The 19,399-nt window shown below is 37.3% G+C and overlaps 1 protein-coding gene across 1 annotated transcript in view; it reads right to left on the bottom strand.

Moving 5' to 3' along the window:
- Positions 1-17,739, bottom strand: part of Chro (chromodomain-containing protein chromator) — an 88,798-nt gene extending 71,059 nt beyond the window's left edge. The window contains exon 1 of the mRNA XM_083120741.1: positions 17,653-17,739. The gene's annotated coding sequence lies outside the window, so the exon portion shown is untranslated. The remainder of the gene's footprint in view (positions 1-17,652) is intronic.
- Positions 17,740-19,399: the final 1,660 nt, after the last annotated feature.

Below are 19,399 nucleotides of genomic sequence, written 5' to 3'. Positions count from 1 at the left end.
AAAAAATCCAATTGTCGTCTCTGCCTTAAGATAATACGCAGCTTAGAAAGACGAACACTTTATCTTGCTGGGAGTTAGGGAGTGTGCAGTTTGTTATATTGCGTCATTACTTCAAAGATATGAATTTACAAGTAAAATTAGCAGTACGTAAAAAAGAAGACCATTTGACGTAAACTTAACAATTGCCATTTGAGAAACTGGAAATGCAATTATGTTTTACTAATTTTTAATATTTTTTTTAGTAGTCACACCTCGAGGGGTGTGCGGGCTCCAGAAAAGTCGGGACCGGGAAAAAATTTCTCGTCCCGATCCAGACTTCGGGGAATGTCCCCAGCAGTCATGAAATGCCGAATGGTCATTTTAAAAATTCGTTAATTCTCGACATTTTCTGCATTGCAAGTGTCTGGAACTTATCGGAAATTGTTAGTCTATTCCAGAAATACAAAAACAATCACTTAAGCTGAAAATAACGTGTAGAATTCGAGATTTCCAGAGCTTCGGGAAATTTCGAACATTTCTCGTCCCTTGCGAATTTTTTCTCGTCCAAAATGTCGGGATTTAAAAAAAATTCCTGTGCCAACCTAAAACACTTTGTCCCGCACACCCCAAGTAGTCAACCTATGGCTTGTTCCCGGAGAAGACAGAAGTGTGGGATATAGCTACAATGGGCGAACTTTCACGCGTGAACAGATACTAACAGTACAGAGCTACATACTTTATAAAAACTATCGCCATTTTTTGGTGAAATACCTGCAAACAATATGTTCCTATCTACTCGGGCCTCGTCCGTTTTAAGATCTAAACAAACATGATGTTTTGATCCAAACATGGATTCCACAAAATCCACAATGAACAGATTCCCTAGATCACAGAGATTTGACATTTCACCTTACGCAGTGCCCCAATATTGCTCGCGACCGTCAAAGATAAATCAAGCTCTTCCCGTGTGGCAACGTTGTGTTGGGGCATGCCGAACATACGGAAAGCGTATTTTCGTTTCGCACTTGGTATATTGTTTGGCAAATTTGCAAGACATACTCCAAACCAAAGTATTGAATACATGATGGCTTGAACTGTGAAATCTTGATTGGATTGTAGAAATATTAAAGCAGCTCAATCTGTAACTGATGGTGACGCAGCCTACAAAGCGATTACGAAAATGTTTCGTTCGCTTTCGCATTTTCTCCTGCACTTCCTCACCTCTGCATGGTTGCCAAATTTCCAGATAACGCATCGGAGTTGATAAATTGTGGTGAAACAAACACACAAATAGTATTATATTCACGTAATTAACAGGGTTTGGTTACGTGTGCCATATCGCAAGGCATATTCTAATAAAATCGTAAATTTAAAAGAAGAACCAACCAGTTTTCACGGCGGGGAGGGGAAACGTATTAAAAGTAAATATCGTACTCTCTTGAGGATTCTGTTGGTAAATATAGAATAAATAACAATAGAAGAGAGATAAATAACAATCACGTCAGAAACTGTATCCCCCTTTCCCTCCCTCATGGTTTCATACATGTTCAGTCTTGTGCTTTCCTAATTGAAATGAACGCACGGTACGCCTCAGCCTCTTTGACAATTGGAGATGCAAGATAAATCTATTCCACATCAAGAAAGACCCCTCTGAATCTTCGCTAGTCACTATATTGTTCAAATATATTCTATTCTATGATATTACGTAGTTTCCGTGTACTGAACCATCGCCATTTACACGTAGGCGCATTGAGTAAAATGTTTGCTCCTCCTTCCATTGCGACAGCTCTGAAATATTGAGGTCAATTTATTTACGAATACAACTATCTTCTATTCTGCGACAGGCAGGCACATTTTACTATTTCACCACCACCACCAGGCGCGTAGCCAGACAGGGCACTCGGGGGTTGAAGCCCCTACGAAGTCCTACAAAAATCGGTTAAATAGTGCTTAGTGCTTAGGTTAAAAAGATAAAGTTCCCCATGCCATAAAGGCACATTTAGATGTGGGGGTCGCGCAAAACACATTCTAGATTTCGATTTAAATAATGTAGTGGTAATTAATTTTACTTCCGGAGCAGGATTAAACATCTTTTATAATAAGTTGTAATATAGTGAGAAATTCATCTTCAGGGCTTCTACTCCCATTTTTTCACCTTTAAAGGGTGCTTTTAAGAGTATTTACAATGCCATGGAAGAATTCATTACTTCTGAGATGGTGCATTACAAAACTTATCACTGAGATAGGTGGCGCACACAGTATTATCATGGGAGGGAGGGGTAATCAGCCCTATCCTTTACAACAGATTTATCCAGAATTCTTCCCATCTGGGAGTGTAAAAGGAGGCGATTTAAGAGTAAGTTTACTGCCAAAATGGCAATAAATTGTGCCTTTGTGAAAAACCTGAAATGTATGGAAAAAATGGACAGTTAAGAGGGTGGGAGATGCATGGATAAAATACTGACCTAAATCCTTACATACAACCCTAATTATTATTCAAAGGCAACAGATCCCGTTGCAGTAGCTCTTGCAGAGACGATTTCACACAGGTAAAACAGCGCCAGCGAAAATGCAGAGGAAGCCAGGCCGGCTCGGTAGCTCAGTGGTAGAGCAATGGCACGGATTGCCAGACCCGGGTTCGAGTCCTGGTCGAGCCCGCATTTTTCGCTGAAAATCTACATAGTACATCTCCTGTGTGTGCCTAATTTAATGGATTGACATCTCTACGCTGGAAGGAACCAGGCAACGTCGACGTCTATAATGTTTCAAAGGCAACAGATCCCGTTGCAGTAGCACTTGCAGAGACGATTTCACACAGGTAAAACAAGGTAAAACAGTGCCAGCGAAAATGCAGGGGAAGCCAGGCCAGCTCGGTAGCTCAGTGGTAGAGCAATGGCACGGATTGCCAGAGACCCGGGTTCGAGTCCTTGTCGAGCCTGCATTTTTCACTGAAAATCTTCATGACCCAAATTATAATTCATACAATATTATTTGTAAAATACGCCTACAAGTAAAATAAAGATTAATCAAAACTGGATATACAGTTCTTAGAAAGAAGTCTCAAACAATCAAATGTGCACACACTAGAAAGCCAACCTAAGACCCCTTGATTGAAATGCTACAGCTTTATTCAAGGTTAGCATAGGCCAACCAGATCATTTGCCACGAAAACGGCAAAACCTACTCTGGATCAACTGATGTCACCTACACACAGGCACTATTTACTTCACTCTACAATTACCCACCCTTATTTTCCAGCCACTACCCAAGCATTTCAAAAACAACCATGAGAGACAATGACAGGGTTAGTTGCATCTTGGTTTCATGTCAAGTTCTAAGCTTTCCTTTACCTCAAGTGTTTCCAACTTTATAGAAAGGTGTCTGAATGCATGCATTGTGTTATTTTGCAATTACATCTTTATTTCATCACCTCTAATTTCAGTTTTCATTTGTTGCTACCCATACATCTCTACTAAAATCTTACAATTTGACAGAGATTTAATATGGAGTGAATGGTGTGATCTCTGCTGATGATTCTGTGCGAGCATGAACTGTGCATATCTGCTGCTTTGATACTGCACTTCTAGAGTATCTGCATGCACGCATTTTGCCATGTGCCCACAGCAAGTTCCTGTTCTCTGCCTAATGCTTTCACTGTGGGAGTTGTTGCCCTGTGGAAGTGCAATCAAAAAAGTGCAGCTGGCTCAATAGTTTATTTTTCTTGGCAAGAGAGCACGTAGTGTTAAGGCGACAAATACATTATTTATTATGTAGAAATTTTAGCAAAAAAATTGCAAAAAAGATGAAGATAATATTCATGTTTTTTTTTTTGGAAGACACTGTACATTACTGGGGTTCATTGCTCTGGTGTGATATAGGGCCAAACATACTTGGGTTGGTGGTAGGTTATACTATGAATTGGTATTTGTATTACATCACTTTCTGACACTTTTGGCTAATCGCAAATACACAGATAATTACCGTGGATTCAGGCAACATTATGCCAACTAGTTCACAAAGATTGTTGATATTTAAGAACATAATGAAACATTCAGTTTCAGTCAGTAAAATTCTCAAGTTGATGGTAATTTGTATTTTCCTAGCATTAAAAGACATTTCAATGTGATGTTTACATTCTTCACTACAGAGCATCCTAAATGCAGCCATTACACATTTCTAGTATACAGGGTGGTATGAAATGTCCTGTTACCTCCAGGTCCCATGCCAGGACATTACCATACACAATTAAAAATAATTAAAGTATTTATGCTCGTCAGCAAATACAATATTAAAAATATTTGTAAGATGATAGTTTGTTTTACATTTACAATGTGTAAAGGTGCATAATTAGCAAAGAATTGTCGCAATATTCATGGCAGTGATTTATGTTCAGAACTGAAAGTGTTCCATGATCTCTTACCTCAGGAAATTAAGACAGCAGAACAAGCCATACAATACATTCGGCATCTCTCAGACTTCTTTTCAAACACATACCTTGCATTGAGAATTTTGCTGACAATACCTTCTACCGTAGCTAGTGCTGAGAGAAGTTTTTAAAGCTTAAACTTATAAAAAATTAGTAGAGATCAACTTCATCGCATTAAGAAGAGAATTTCCTTCATTGAAAACTTTGCATCAAAGAAGACACGAAAAGTTGAAATTTGGTAGAGAAATAGATAATACCAATGAAGACAGTTGAAAGTGAAAATGGAAGTCATAAATGATAGTAGTTCACATTACACAAAATATGTAATACGTAACGGTTTATTATTTAGGGAATCAACTTTCAGAACGAGCAAGAGTTTATCCAGATTTTTCAATTTTCACGAATGTATGAACGATTCTAGTGTGGTAAAATGATAAAATTTGCACCAACATGTACCTGCGCATGCTCTATGCCCTACTCCCGGCACCAACACAGGGTTGGCCCTCCTCCCAATCAACTCGACATTTTGCAGAATGCCTAGATAATGAGGGCAATGCACTAATTGCCAAGCTGTAAATGTAATCACATTACCCTTCTACCATCAGTGCTCTGTATAATGAATTAGTTTTTGATAGCTCATGCCTTTGTGTTGTAATTTTTATCGCCCACAGTTCAATATTTTTCATGTCACAAAAATCTGCCACAAACAAAATAAGCAGTAGCTACTACGGGGGGATATAAAAAAGTAATTAAGTACATTTTTTACAGCCAAACGAAAACGTATTCACAAAAACTGAAATATACATTTTGAACGTTGAACATTACTCTACTTTTCCACATAACATCCATTCACATTTATACATTTGTCCCATCGTGACACCAATTTTTCGATGCCCATGCGGTAGATATCGTTCAGCTGGACGTGTAACCAATGACGCATAGCTGTCACAACTTCTGTGTCACAGCTGAAGTGTTGCCGGCAAGGTGTTCCTTGAGTGGGCTGAACAGGTGAAAGTCTGAAGGTACCAAATCTGGACTGTATGCTGGATGCTTGAGAATTTTCCAATGCCAGGAATTTACTTTTGCGTCACTGATGCAGCCACATGGGAGATGAGCATTGTCATGGAGAATGATGACCTCCTCCAGAGATTTTGTTGGACGTTTACGGCGCAGAGCAGCTCGTAGACGATCCAGTGGGGCACAATATGTAGTAGCATTTACAGTTGCTCCTTTTACCCCAAAAATCAGCAAGAATGACACCCTGGCTGTCCCAGAAAACGGTAAGCAAAACCTTTCCTGCATACGGGGTTGTCCTGAATTTTTTGGGTGGGAGCGGGTTTGTGTGTTTCCATCCCATACTCTGTCGCTTTCGTTCAGGGGTGTATTGAAAAACCCACGATTTGTCCCCCGTAACAATCCGGTCGAGGAATGCTGTGGAGTGAGCTGTCTGGGGACCCATCTTGCTGACACTTTGCGATACCCAAGTTCTTCATGGATGATTGAGTATGCACTGCCATTTGCTGAATCAATGCCTCCACGGCGTAAACATTGCTGTGTGTAGGATGTGCGAGGCCAACCAGAACGTGGTTCATTGAAGAAATTTACATGCCTTGCGATGAACTTTGCACACCAGTTACAGACATTTGTGAATGTCATGCACGTGTCACCATACACTGCACACAACTCACATTAGATTTCAAGTGGTTTCTGTCCCTTTGACCACACTCAAACCGCACCATACTCCGCAGTTCAACTGTGTCGAACGTCTCAAGCGTAGCTGCCATTTTAAACAACTGCCTCTCGGCGTGCATGAGGTGCACACACCTGCCATCTTGTGGAAAGCTGGCAAAACACATGTACTTCCAAATCTGCATTTCAGTTTTTGTGAATACACTTCAGTTTGGCTGTAAAAAATTTACTCAATTACTTCTTGATATCCCCTCGTAGTATGAAATAGTTACCATATCAAATTACAAAATATATCTAAATATGTTTCATTTTTTTATATGTAACGGATCAACTATTATTCAATTATTTGAAATTAGATTTTTAAAAGGGATAAATTATACCTATTGGTAGTTAGAAAACCTAAACATTATGAGGAGAAGTTTGTAAATAGGTCACAAACTGATGTGGGGTAGCTAAAAATTACAGTAGTGAGTAATTTCTAAAGGTGTCATTAGGTGGCAGCACATTCCAGCTTGCTGATATACAGTTAGCACTCGCTAGATAGAAGATGCACGCATCGGTAGGTAAGTTTCATAATGGCAACTGCATGTGAAGATGGTATAGGTGGAGGAGATATTCAAGCTGATAAGCAAATAACAGCATCATACAACTGCAGTAGGGTGTTCTCATCGTTTAGCTTACAGCATAATGCATGATCATTTGAATTTCCAAAAATGTGCACACTGTGGCGGTAAATGTTTCGCAGATGTTGAAGATATGGATGAAACAGCAGCTCAAAGAATTTTATGCAGCTGGTTTTGGGGGATTTATAAAGCGATGGGATAAGTGTGCCAATGTTGGTGGAGATTATGTTGAAAAATATAAATGGTTTTCAAGTCAGTATCTCATTTAGTATTTTTTCTTAATAAACGTTTGTGACCTACTTACGGACTTATCCTCATGATGACAATGAAATAAGACACCAAAACCAGCTTGCAAGAAGCAGGAATATGAAAATTTATATTCACATGCTTTTCATATTGAAGTTCATTATAAATTGTTTGGACTTTTAACCACTGCACTTGGTTTGTTTTACATACATCAACGTTTTTGAGGCTAGTTCTGTCTGCTTCTTCCGGGTAGTAAAATTCTTGCTGCATGGTAATATGTCAGTAGTTTCCGGATGAACAGTCAGAGCATAAAACAGAAAAACGAAATACTTGGGAGGATTATTTAACAATGGATTAGGTTCTACCTTGTCTATTAGAATGGGTAGGAAGACCTGCTTTGGCAGTGTGAAGACAAATTTCATTTCAATTTGACTGCAATGATGAGGATGAATAATGATTAGATGAAAGGCCTGTTTACATAAATCAAATTTTCGATATCTACTGTACACAACATGCAAGCGTGAAATAGAAAAATTTCTGTGTTCATAAGAAACAAAGTGGAGATGGATATGATATACTCTTAATGTTAAGAACAGCATTATAATAGCATTAGAATGGAATCATCAAATAAAAGCATTAGAATGGAATCCTCAAATTAAAATAAAGGGGAACGATACAAGGGAACCTGGAAAAGAATGGTGACCACAGAGCGCAGAAAGGCTGGAGAAGCCAAAGAGAGGTGAAGGCCCAAACCCGAGTCTAGTGGAGTAGTTTCATGGGAGTCCCCATGCTCCATCTAGGAGTAGAAGGAAATATGATAAATCATAAAGAAGTGTTCACACTGATGAACGACATAACTTGGAAAGCATACACCGATTGTGTAGGATGTAACTGCATTATTGATTTTCCATTAGTGTTCGAATTTTGCAGGCAGAGGTGCATGTTCACATAGAACTCTTAGTAATCCAAGTGAAAGATAGGTCGGTGATTTGCTATCAAACTAAAACAAACAAGAAGATAGCACAACTTTCCCAATGGCCAAAGAATGGTCTATTCTTCACTATTGAGCCCATTTTATTCTTAAAATACCAGTATAATAATTTTTCAATAATATCTGTGTCAATATATTACAGATGAGTACTCTGAGAACTATAAGCTTTCTTACTCGAATTATTTCCTACATGAATATATTCATGACCATTATTGTTAGCTGGCTATTTTATTTCAAATCAATCAATTTGAGGAACACAAGAGGGGTATAGGAATAAGGAATTAGGAGTCTGTGGTTGTGTAGCTGATAAAACAATGTTTCATTATGCTTAACCTTATATATGCATACCCATGTAGATGAATGGGTATAGTTATTACCTTAAATAATTGTAGTTATGGGACAAGTAATTATATATGTATTTTGAGGGTGAGCATTAAATTGGCTTCACAAATCCACAATATTTAGTAACACGAACAGCACTGGGATTGCCATAAAAACATCTCTTTATTGAGTGAAATACAATGTACATAATATACTAAAAAAAAGGGGGGCAGAAAAATTATAAAATTGTTTACAATTTTTTTTGGGATGGAATTTGAAAAATCTAACCTACAGTTACTAAAGTGAGAGAACCACTGGCAGTTTTGTCAAATAATCTTATTTTGGGCCTCCTCGATGTAGTGGTAACGCCGTCACCTTGTAACCAAGGGGTCCTGGGTTTGATACCTGATGGATGCACATTGCACACTGGTTCGGATCACACTTTAAACTGAAGGTCCAGTCCGGATTAGCCTATCTGTGCATAAAGTAAACAAAGTGAAAGAAAATAGCAACTCAAACTCAATTTTCTTTTATTCTCAGCATTTCCATTGTTCTTTGGATGATGTACAGGTCAATGTGTGTTTCTAAAGCTAGACAAACAATGCTCGTACTATGAAGTAGACGCAAAGAATTCAAAACACATGAATAGACACACAAACACCAGATCCTGAACATGGGACCATCAGTGGAGAGATCACGAGCCCAGCTCTCAACATGCTCAGCCATGGAGGTGGCACAAACTACAGACGTTCACAAATTTAACCATCTTTATGTCTTCGTAAAATCTGCATGATCATAATTGATTGATTGGTTTGCTTTATTTTACTTCGCTTCTTGTGCCACTTTTGGCTAATTTGCGAAGATGGGGTGTGATGATATGAATGGACATTCACAAACATCCATGCCTACAGGCCAGGATTCAAAGCTGGGACACCTGACGTCGTAGTGCACAATGTCCTAACCACTCCACCATGGGGGGGGGGGGGGGGGGCAGATGTGATCTTCATAATGTATACTACTGGATATTATAATCTACACCCTTATTGTAAGAGAGATGTAAAATTAAGTTTTCAAAAATAAAATCTTTAGAATATCTGGACCTAAAAAATAAGGAACAGGCAAGTAAAGAAGTGTGATTAATGAGTAGAGACCAGACATCACCCTTAAAGCCTATTTTGTGCCTGTGATCAGCTTCTTATGCTTTCAGTAAAGAATTACGTTTCAAAATAATACAATATATAAATCCATAAATTATATAGTGCCTGTAATTGCCCACTTCCGAGTGTTGGCAGCTTCTTCAGTTACTAGAGCCTAAAAGTCTTTAAAAAAGGGTCAAAATAATGTTTCAAGTTATGTTTCGGTGGCTTTTCATTTAGGTTCCAAACAGGTAAATTCAGAAAGCACATGAAGGTGCTTCCCCTTTTTTCGATGACTAGAATTTAACGATTGATAGACAATAAACAGGAAAAAAAAAAGTATTCCCTTGATGTTGTGTCGTCAATGTGCATAGTAGGTGGCAAATAGAAAAAGTTCATCCAGTGCTGGTTTTTGCCTGATTGAGTGCATTGAATGCATATATATGTGTTATGAAATTACAGCTGTTAATGTTATGGAAGCATTACATTTTGGATGAGAGAATTTGAGGCCTTTCACAATGTTGAAGGGGAATGCTTTAAATGTCTATTGTTGTGCTCATTTTCCACAATATTAGTGCATTTTTGCTGACCTACTTTTCGTGCCTAGAAAACCAGGCTATATTAATAAGCTACATAAACTGGACTTGTATCCAAATTATTGAATCAAGAAAACATAGTTTGCCCACTTGGTACACGCGTTGAAAAAACTGATGGAAAAAGAAAAGATGGAAGGGCAACGTTCTCATGATGTGAAGGCAAATAGTCAGATAGTGAAGACTGGATTGATACTGCCCAGAGTATGGAGGTTTCTGGTGTTGCAGCAATAAGCCTTCGGGATGAGGGTAAAATGCCAAATGGAGTTTCACATGTGTTGTTTGAAACACTTAATCAGTCATTGGTAGACAGATTGAATTATTCAGAAGAGTAAATCCAACAAAAACTATCATCAATGTAATATGCTATGCCTGTAAACATAAAACCCTTTACTTCTACAACACATCACCTGTAAAAATCCAACCTTGTGCTTAAAAATCCCCTACGAAACAGGACACACTTTTAAATACAAATGTATTGAATGACCATCAATGACAATACCAATCCAGTAAGGAGAGTGTTAATTAATCTCAACAGGCAGAAACAAGTTGTCACGTATGTCTTTTGATTTGTAAATTTATTTAGTGTTGCTTTTCTGCCTCATTAGGCAAAGTGCCATTATTATGAATTTTTAGAGAACTAAGTATTGCAGTCATTTACAGTTACCAATCACAACACATGCAATGCAGATTAACAAAATAAAAAAGGAATGATATTGTAAAAGAAATTAGCTCAATGATGGTAAACAGTATTACTATAGCATTGTAATTTTATTTCAAGTAACGGTCATACTGCAGCAAAACCATTTCAGTCAATCATTACCTACTGTCTTCACAACTGAGACAGCACAACATTATTCAAACCACCTAAATAGTATTTAAGTGTGTGTGTGTATTGTAGGACATTCATCTTATAACACTTACATCTTCTGACACCAGGTGCTGGACAGAGATGATGACCTTACCTGTTGTTGAAGGCAAGTTGAGCCTGAAATACACAGCACATAATGAAAGCATTTTATAATTCTAAAAACAATATTTCACCAACTTCTCATTCATATCTTTACAAAAGTGGAGAGGCAGGAAAAGGAAACTTTCATTTGAATACACTGGTATCAGTGTGGAGACTGGAAATATCAAGGTTAAATCAGTTAGATGGTACAGATACTAGTTTTGCAAAATTGCATTATAACTTTAAGATAAATGAACATTTATCATGATTCAGAAATATATCAATAGAGAAACTTTATTTATTCTTATTGAGAATACTTTCTTTTCGATTGATCTTTATATCTTCTTTGACCAGCCCCACTGGCATATGCAGAGGAGCTGTTGGGGCTACAGCCCCTTCCAAAATTTTCAAATGAAAGCATTAAATAGAAACCAAAGTGGTAACTGAAACACTGCCGTAAAATGACTCCCTTACTATTTTATGTCTTTGAACCTTTAAAACAAAAGTTAACAATGGTAATTACAATATATTTTATAGTGTATCCCACCCACAGCTATGTAACATCCACCTTTACAATTCCAGTCCTTTCCAGAGCTCCCCCCCCCTTCCCTCTGGTTTTGCTTCAGCATCAATCTAAAGCCACACACCAATATGTGTTGATTGCACATGGCATACAATATCCCACTTTATACACAGTAAGGCTAATCGGGACTGGACACAGTTTAAAGTGGGATCCGAACCACCATGTGCCTCAACCGGGTATCGAACCCAGGACCCCTTGATTACAAGGCAATGATGCTACCATTGGGAACGATATATATATATATATATATATATATATATATATATATATATATATATATATATATATAACGATATATATATTAAAAATAATTCAGACACATTAGACTTCTCAAATCTTGTAATCAAATATAAAATGAACCTCCAATTAAGAATATCTGCCATGAAACTATGCCAATGCACAAAGGGTGCATTCCAAAATGCGCACGAGTTTAACACACTATAACAAGTTATAGCCACAGGCTGGTTTGTTCAGTTAAAATCGTCTGCTACTTGCAGACAATGCATGTGCACGATCGCTTCAAATTGCACTAATTCAGAAAAATGAAATCTTAATTTGAACAGAGAGAGATGAAGCAACATGCACAAGATGAGTGGGTCTCACCTGGTCTTAAAATGTGATTAAAATTAGCAATAAATACTTGCAGTAGTTTATTTCTGCCAGAAGGATATGCCTTTCGCTGGACACCATGTAGAAACTTCCTATAAACAAAACGTTGTACCTGCAGTTTCAACTAGAGCATTCCATAATTCTGTAAAATAACTGTTTTCACAAGGTTCACAAGCCCCGTTAGCTTTCTTCAATCAATCCGTTCCATTAAGACTTAAAAAAAGCACTCTAATATGAAGTGGAACCATTAAAATTACCATAACCATAATTTACATTTATTTATCTGAAACGTTTGCCCTGAATCTGACTTACGTTCAGACAAACCAATAAGGACTGTATCCAGGGAATCGAACAACTGTGCAATGTACCTCAACTGGAGACAGATCCCAGGATCTCTTGACATGGCAACACTGTTATCATTATGCTATAGGGGAGGGCCTATATTAATTTTTGGAAAGTAATCAGACAATGTAAATAAAATAGTTTTTCAAAATAAGGTATTAAAAATTCAGCATGAACTCCAACAAGTTTCTCTCTAACAACAATAAGTCCTGACTGTGCACTCCACAACTTCTTAGTGAGTGCTCTGAAAAGTTCATAATTTGTAAACTTAGCACCACAGCACTTTAGTGCCTGCAGAGAGTAGCCAACTTCAAGACACATCTCTTTACCAGACGAAAAACACTTTGGTGAAAGATTTGCAATTTCATAAATTCTGTTAACGTAGGTGGTGAAAGATTTGCAATTTCATAAATTCTGTTAACGTAGGTGATGACAGATTTGCAATCTCACAAATTCCAATAACTTAGAAACTATATAGGACTGATATAATACATAGGAGCCACTGTGATCCAGTCAGGACGGCATTTGACTGTCATACAGTAAACCCAGGTATGATTTCCAGGGTGGATGATCTAACATCGGAAATTTTCAAGCATTGCCCCGGCATCAAGTGGCTCTCAGGCTCACCTGACCTTAAATAAATGGATGTTTGGGGGCAATCCTGACGGATAAGGGTGGCTGAAGGATGGGGCCTACCTCTACACCCCCTTTGTGCCTTCATAGCTTAGTACTACAATGTGCAAGGGGAGCTTTACCTTATATTTAGACACTATACACAAACTGAAATCAGAGAAATTTATGTGAGGTTTGAAACACTGAACCGGATTTTGCTCCACCTGAAATAAATAAGCATCAAGTTTGAGCAGAAAAGGGGAAATTTCTGAGATGGTTAGGCAATATTTGAATTAAAATACATTGCACATATATCCGAGAGTTCTCAAAAACATATTTTTCCATTGAAGAGGTTTTCTCGGGCAAGCAGCTAGGTGATTTCTGGAGAGGCTTCAGAGCTTTCGAGAGCTAACGTCACTCTCATCTTCAGGGAATGAAGTGCAGAGATAAGTCAGGGTGACGTTATATGTATTTGACGTGGGAGGGGTCTGGTGAAGGTGGCGTTTCTCCGACGTCTGCGCTCCAAGTCGACTATCGCTAACCAGGCTGGGTCCAGTTCGAGTCTATTGCTTCTTTGATGAGACAATCCCAGTAATTTGATGATTTATTGATGATCTCGGTGGTTGTGAAGTCAATTCTATGGCCCTCCTGGATTGAATGTTCTGCTAACCCTGATGAAGTTCTTTCTTTCGTACGTTTTTTTAGTAACTTTCAGTTGGGTACATATTAATAATACAGGGCAATCATTCATATTTCGCATAGTCAATAATTTAGGACTCTTGATCACGATTGTGCAGTTGAAATTTGTCACTCAAGTGCTACGAAACAGACATTTTTTTACGGTGCCCCACAAACCATTCCCGTATAGCCCCACAAACCATTCACGGTAAGGTTAGGTTAGGCAAACATAGTTAAAATTTGGGGTCATAGTAATATCAGGAATGTATATTTCGTTTTTTAAGTATTGGAAACAGAAAATCTTCTGGTAAATAATGAGCAATCATGCATTGTCAGTTGCGATCAAGGACCCCTTTTTTCCAAATTCTAAATGTGACCGCCAAATATTAACTGCAGTTTTGTGATAAGGAGCCCTAAATTATTGAGTATGCGAAATATGAACAAAATCGGGGAATTGTCCGGTATTGTAAAATCACACCTTTCTTTTTTAAAAACATGAACTCTGATTTAAATTTTATAAAATCACAAAAAATTAAATTTTTAAACAAAAATCCTATTTTTTCAATTCTGCAAGATACACATTTTTAAAAAAGTCTACTTACTTATTCAAGTAAATGTATTAAAGGTATTTGTAGTCAAACATTTCAATCAACAAAAATCTCTACATTTTCAAACCTAACAGTAGACACTGTGACAATTTTCTTCATGTTCCAAAGAAATAATATATACAATTAATTGGATAACAGTAATCATCAAAATAGCATAAGCTTATGAAAGTTGGAAATAATTTCATATGGTCAAGAAAGTTCTTCTCAGGCTCCTTGCAATTTTTTTGTTATATTTCTAATAATTGTGAACTATCCTGGAGTAGAACATATGCCTGAGAACGTAAATGTATATAGGTAAGGCCTCTATATTTTGACCCATAATAGAAATCATGAGGGAATTGTAACCAACTGATAAATCTCAACAGGTCAGGGCTGCACAATGAAAAATAGATATCCATGGAAGAGGTGGAACGTTGGTGCATGTCAATGCTTGTAAATTAATCTGTACAACTGCTTCACATTTGCTTTGGAGACATACAACGAACTTTCGCTTACACATTCAATAAATTGATCACAATTTTTAACATAAAGAAAGGGCTTCCCGATTTACAACTATCCACATAAGGAGAGATATATATATTATTTGGTGTAGTTTAATGCTATTGAAAAAAATGCTAATTCATTAATTTCTTTCTTGGGAATGTGTCGGCAGTCTGAAGTTAGCACCCATGGCGGTTAATACACCATAACATGTATGTACCAACACCTGTCGCGTGGCATGCAGATGTTGCAAGCATATGCTCTATCAATATTCACATTAAATAAATATTGCACTTTATTATAGTTAGGCAACTACAAGTCTTTCTTCAAAAAAAATATAGGCTTATTTACTTCTTTACAAACGAAACACGCAAATGAAACATGAAGAAATCCAAGCTTTGGTAAATATGCAATAACGCCCGGACACCTTTAACTCATTTACCTTAATTTTACCACTGGTACTTACCTATTCTGCATTGCAGAACATTCTTTAAGGTGAAGTTATGCCTTTTTCCATAAAATAGTGTCAACTTTTCATATTATGAGTGATTATTAGTCTTCCTTGTTCCGCTTGGGTAACAGACAATATGGCATGCACTCGTCATGGATCATCGCACCGTGCTTGTGTTTTGTCGTTTTGGAGTGGGTATGCAGTGTTTCAACCTTCTTAACTGAAAAATACCTACTTTCGTGTTCATTATGTCATCACAAACCATTGCCGGATAGCCCCAAAAACCATTTCTGGCAAGGTTAGGTTAGGTAAGCACAGTTAAAAAAAAAAGAAAACAAAATTCTCGTAAAAAAAAATGCACATTTGGAAACACTGACGAGACAGTGTGACTTTCGACGCTCTTGCCATCTGCATGCACAGAATGGACACAATGGCATAATATGGCAGGCAATGCAAGTTTCTTACGTAAAAAGTGATTAATTCTTGTTCGGCAGCATTCAAATACGAAGTTTTTAGTTTCCCAACCTCCAAGAATGTCCAGAATGCTAATTTCAGTAAGTACTTTCTCCTGTAAATTTGAAGAAATCCGTCTGGGCGATATCACATATTTACCCAAGCTTTATTGTTGCTTTGTACCTAACATAGTTCATTCAACATCTCCCCCTTCTTTCCATGAAAAGTATATTTCCGTGCCCTAAAAAGGTCAGGATGAGTCTTAAAAACATCGGAGCGAATTTAGAATATAGAGAACGTCTCTAATTTCATTAATATTTGGTATACTAACTAAATTTGGCCTTCTAATTACGAATCTGTTGTTAAAATGCCACGGACACGTCTGGAAATCGTGAAAAAAGCTGATGTAAGTTGAATCTTTTTTTTAAAAAAAAAAAGCTTTCTCGCATTGTTTTACGAACAAAATTTTAACTATGCTGGTAAATGTCTGTTATATCGGAGCCACACTTCTTCATTTTTACAGAAGAAACTACTTACGGAAATGAGTTTCTGTAGCATTTTGAAAGTTCGTGGAGGTATTTTCTCACTGTAGAATTCTGCACAAGAAATAAGCACTTTTGATATAATAACTTTAATTTTGTGCAGAGAAATTATGTTGTTGTTTCCATTATGTACCTGCAGATGGTGCGAGCATTGAAAGTAACGCGGTCTCGCCAGTGCTTCCAAACATGCCTTTTTTTCACAAGATTTTTTTAACAATGCTTACCTAACCTAACCTTGCTGGAAATGGTCCGTGGGGCTATACGTCAATGGTTTGTGATGACATAATGAACACGAAAGTAGGTATTTTTCGGTTAAGAAGGTTGAAACTGCATACCCACTCCAAATCGACAAAACACACGCACGACGTGCGATGATCCACAGCTGTGCGCAGTATATTGTATGTTCCGCAACGGAAGAAAGGAACCAAAAGAATTACTCGTAATGTGAAAAATCGATGCTATTTTCGTGTAAAAAGCATAATGGCACCTTCAACTATGTTCCGCAATACATAATTGGTAAGTACGAACCATCAGAAATACAAAATATCCGATTTTATGTGTCTCCGATATAACAGACATTTACCATACTCTATATTCTTCATTCATACCAAAACATCAATACTTCCGAACACAAATATTTCGAACTCTGTGGTGGACGGTCGAATCTTGCACGTCAAGCCATTGCCACGAGTGTCAGAAAGTATACACTACTAAAAGTAAATATGAAATGTAACAATTTTCACATATCTCTACAAACAGTTTCCTGATTTACACTCAAAAGGACTGTTCAAACATAATCTGCACAGAACGGTAATGTGTTATACACGCTTTTGAGGAAATAATTTTCAATTACAGAAAATAAAACCCACTTGCATTTTGATTACGATGCTGTTTTCATCTAGAAAAGAGACGCTGTGCATACATGTTTGCACGTAGCAGATCAATTTCTCTGTGGTACAACGGTTACAATGGAAGAGAGAATATAAAAACGCTCGTTCACTTTTCAAACCACATACTGAGTCAACTTTTCGTACATCCTAATTAATCCGTATGTTGCTCACGTGCGCCTTTCATGAAATGTGAAATGTAATGAAAAAGGCACAATGGTTTGCAAAAATTATACACGGTTTTCGGAAATATGTGTTTATATATTACTGATGCTTCCCTGATCTTATTTTGTTATGCACACTGCACTCCCACTGTTAGTATTCCTATGCTCTAAAAAATCACCAGTATTGCTTTCTACAACATACAAAAATAATAAGATAGAATGTCGTTGTCGTTCAAATCATAAACACACACTCTATATACCTACAAATTAAACATGTGCGCACTTACCACTATTTACAGTAAATGTTGCAAGCAACAGAAATCGAACTCGATTCACAAACCACCATTACAGGATTCTGGCAGCGTCAAAGCGACTGCAGCGCCATCAACTAAACCAAAAATACGTGCAATTTTCAATAAAAATTGTTTATAATGTTTTACATCGTGTGTTGCGACTTATTTGCAATACATCTTATTTTTGACACAAGAGAATTAGCCGAATATACACATATTCAGGCCTACGAAGTAATAATAAAGCTTTTATAATAATTTTTACAAGGCCATGACAACCAATGCTCATTCAAATTATATCTGAATGTGCCTGTTGTTTTTACTTTGAAAATAACAGAAGGATTCCAATCAACAGATAAATGGCGAGTTCGCACGATATTATTATACATGATAAAATATATTATAATTCGGATAATGATTGCAAAGGAGAAAATATTTGAAAATAAGTTGTTTTATTAGGCGGGAAACTGTTTGCAGGAACTCCCACCAGGTGGCCCTGTAGGCGTTTCAAGAGTAACGTCTGAGAATATTTACACGTAGTTTGCATGCTAGCACCAAGAAATGTTTGTTTTAGAGAGTTCAGCAGTATAAAATACACAAACTATGTTCCCATGCACTCTCCAATTGATAAAACCTTTAATTATTTAAACGAATTTTATAAGTATATGTTACAATTTTACAAAAATAGTTGAACATGTCCGTGAGGGGCTGGTGGAGCAATATCCCATTCTTCCAATGCAAATCTATCCTTGCATAAAAGCATGGAAGTTTAAATGCAACAAGCAAAGGCGAATTCTCAAAGAACTTTATGGTAATTTCGGTCTTTTGTGTAGACGAATGGTGTCAGATGTGACAGTGGCAAAAAAGAAAAGAATGGAGGGTTGGGGGTGGGATTTTTTTTTCTGTTGGCGATTTCTTACACGGCATCAGGGGCGCAGGAACGGGGGGGTACAGGGGTACATTGTACCCCCGCAAATTTTTGAAGGGGGGTACTGTACCCCCCTAAATCCGTAAATCGAGTTGTACCCCCTGTACCCCCCTTTGGTAATTTGACAGCAGACGCAAGGTGCTACTGTTAAAATTACCTATTATCAATTCGCCCAATAAAAAAATGTATTATAGTTTATAAATTTTAAGCAATATAGTCCTTACCACAGAAATTCAAAACATTTAATTGTAAACTTATTATACTATATTGTGCTTGCTACTAGTTAGTTCATTGACCTAAATTCTTGGAAACCTCTTTAAGGAGATGAAAATTCTTTAAAATGTGTGTGGAACGATGGAATCAGATTGACTCTCAGACAATTACGCTGCAGACAATTGCTGCTTTGCGTAAGGTGGGGGGTACACATTTCTAAAGCAGTGGTCGCGTCAATTCGAAGATAAGATACAAATCTTCATCAGAAGAGTATATGACTGACCCCATTTTCTTTTCAATATTTATAATGGAATTTTCTGAAACGGAACACTTACATGAACGAGACGAGACACGACAGACCAACTTGGAGGGGGGGGGGGTACAATACACTCCTGTACCTCACCCATATTTTTCATAAATTTGTAAGAAGGTGTTGGGAAAACTATACTTAAACCTATATATTGATATATATTTTTTTAAAAAATAGAGTGCGATTAGCCTATCTAAGAATGAGGTGAATTTGGAATAAGTTTTCATAACTTCAGAGTGGAAACCGAAAGAAAAATAAGCACAAACAAGAACGAGAAGGAACTCACCAGTCAC

This window comes from Lepisma saccharinum, chromosome 4, assembly GCF_977018435.1.
Source record: "Lepisma saccharinum chromosome 4, izLepSacc3.1, whole genome shotgun sequence".
Classification (NCBI taxonomy): domain Eukaryota; kingdom Metazoa; phylum Arthropoda; class Insecta; order Zygentoma; family Lepismatidae; genus Lepisma; species Lepisma saccharinum.
The sequence above is the reverse complement of the archived record's forward strand: the minus strand, read 5'-3'. Positions and strand labels throughout refer to the sequence as shown.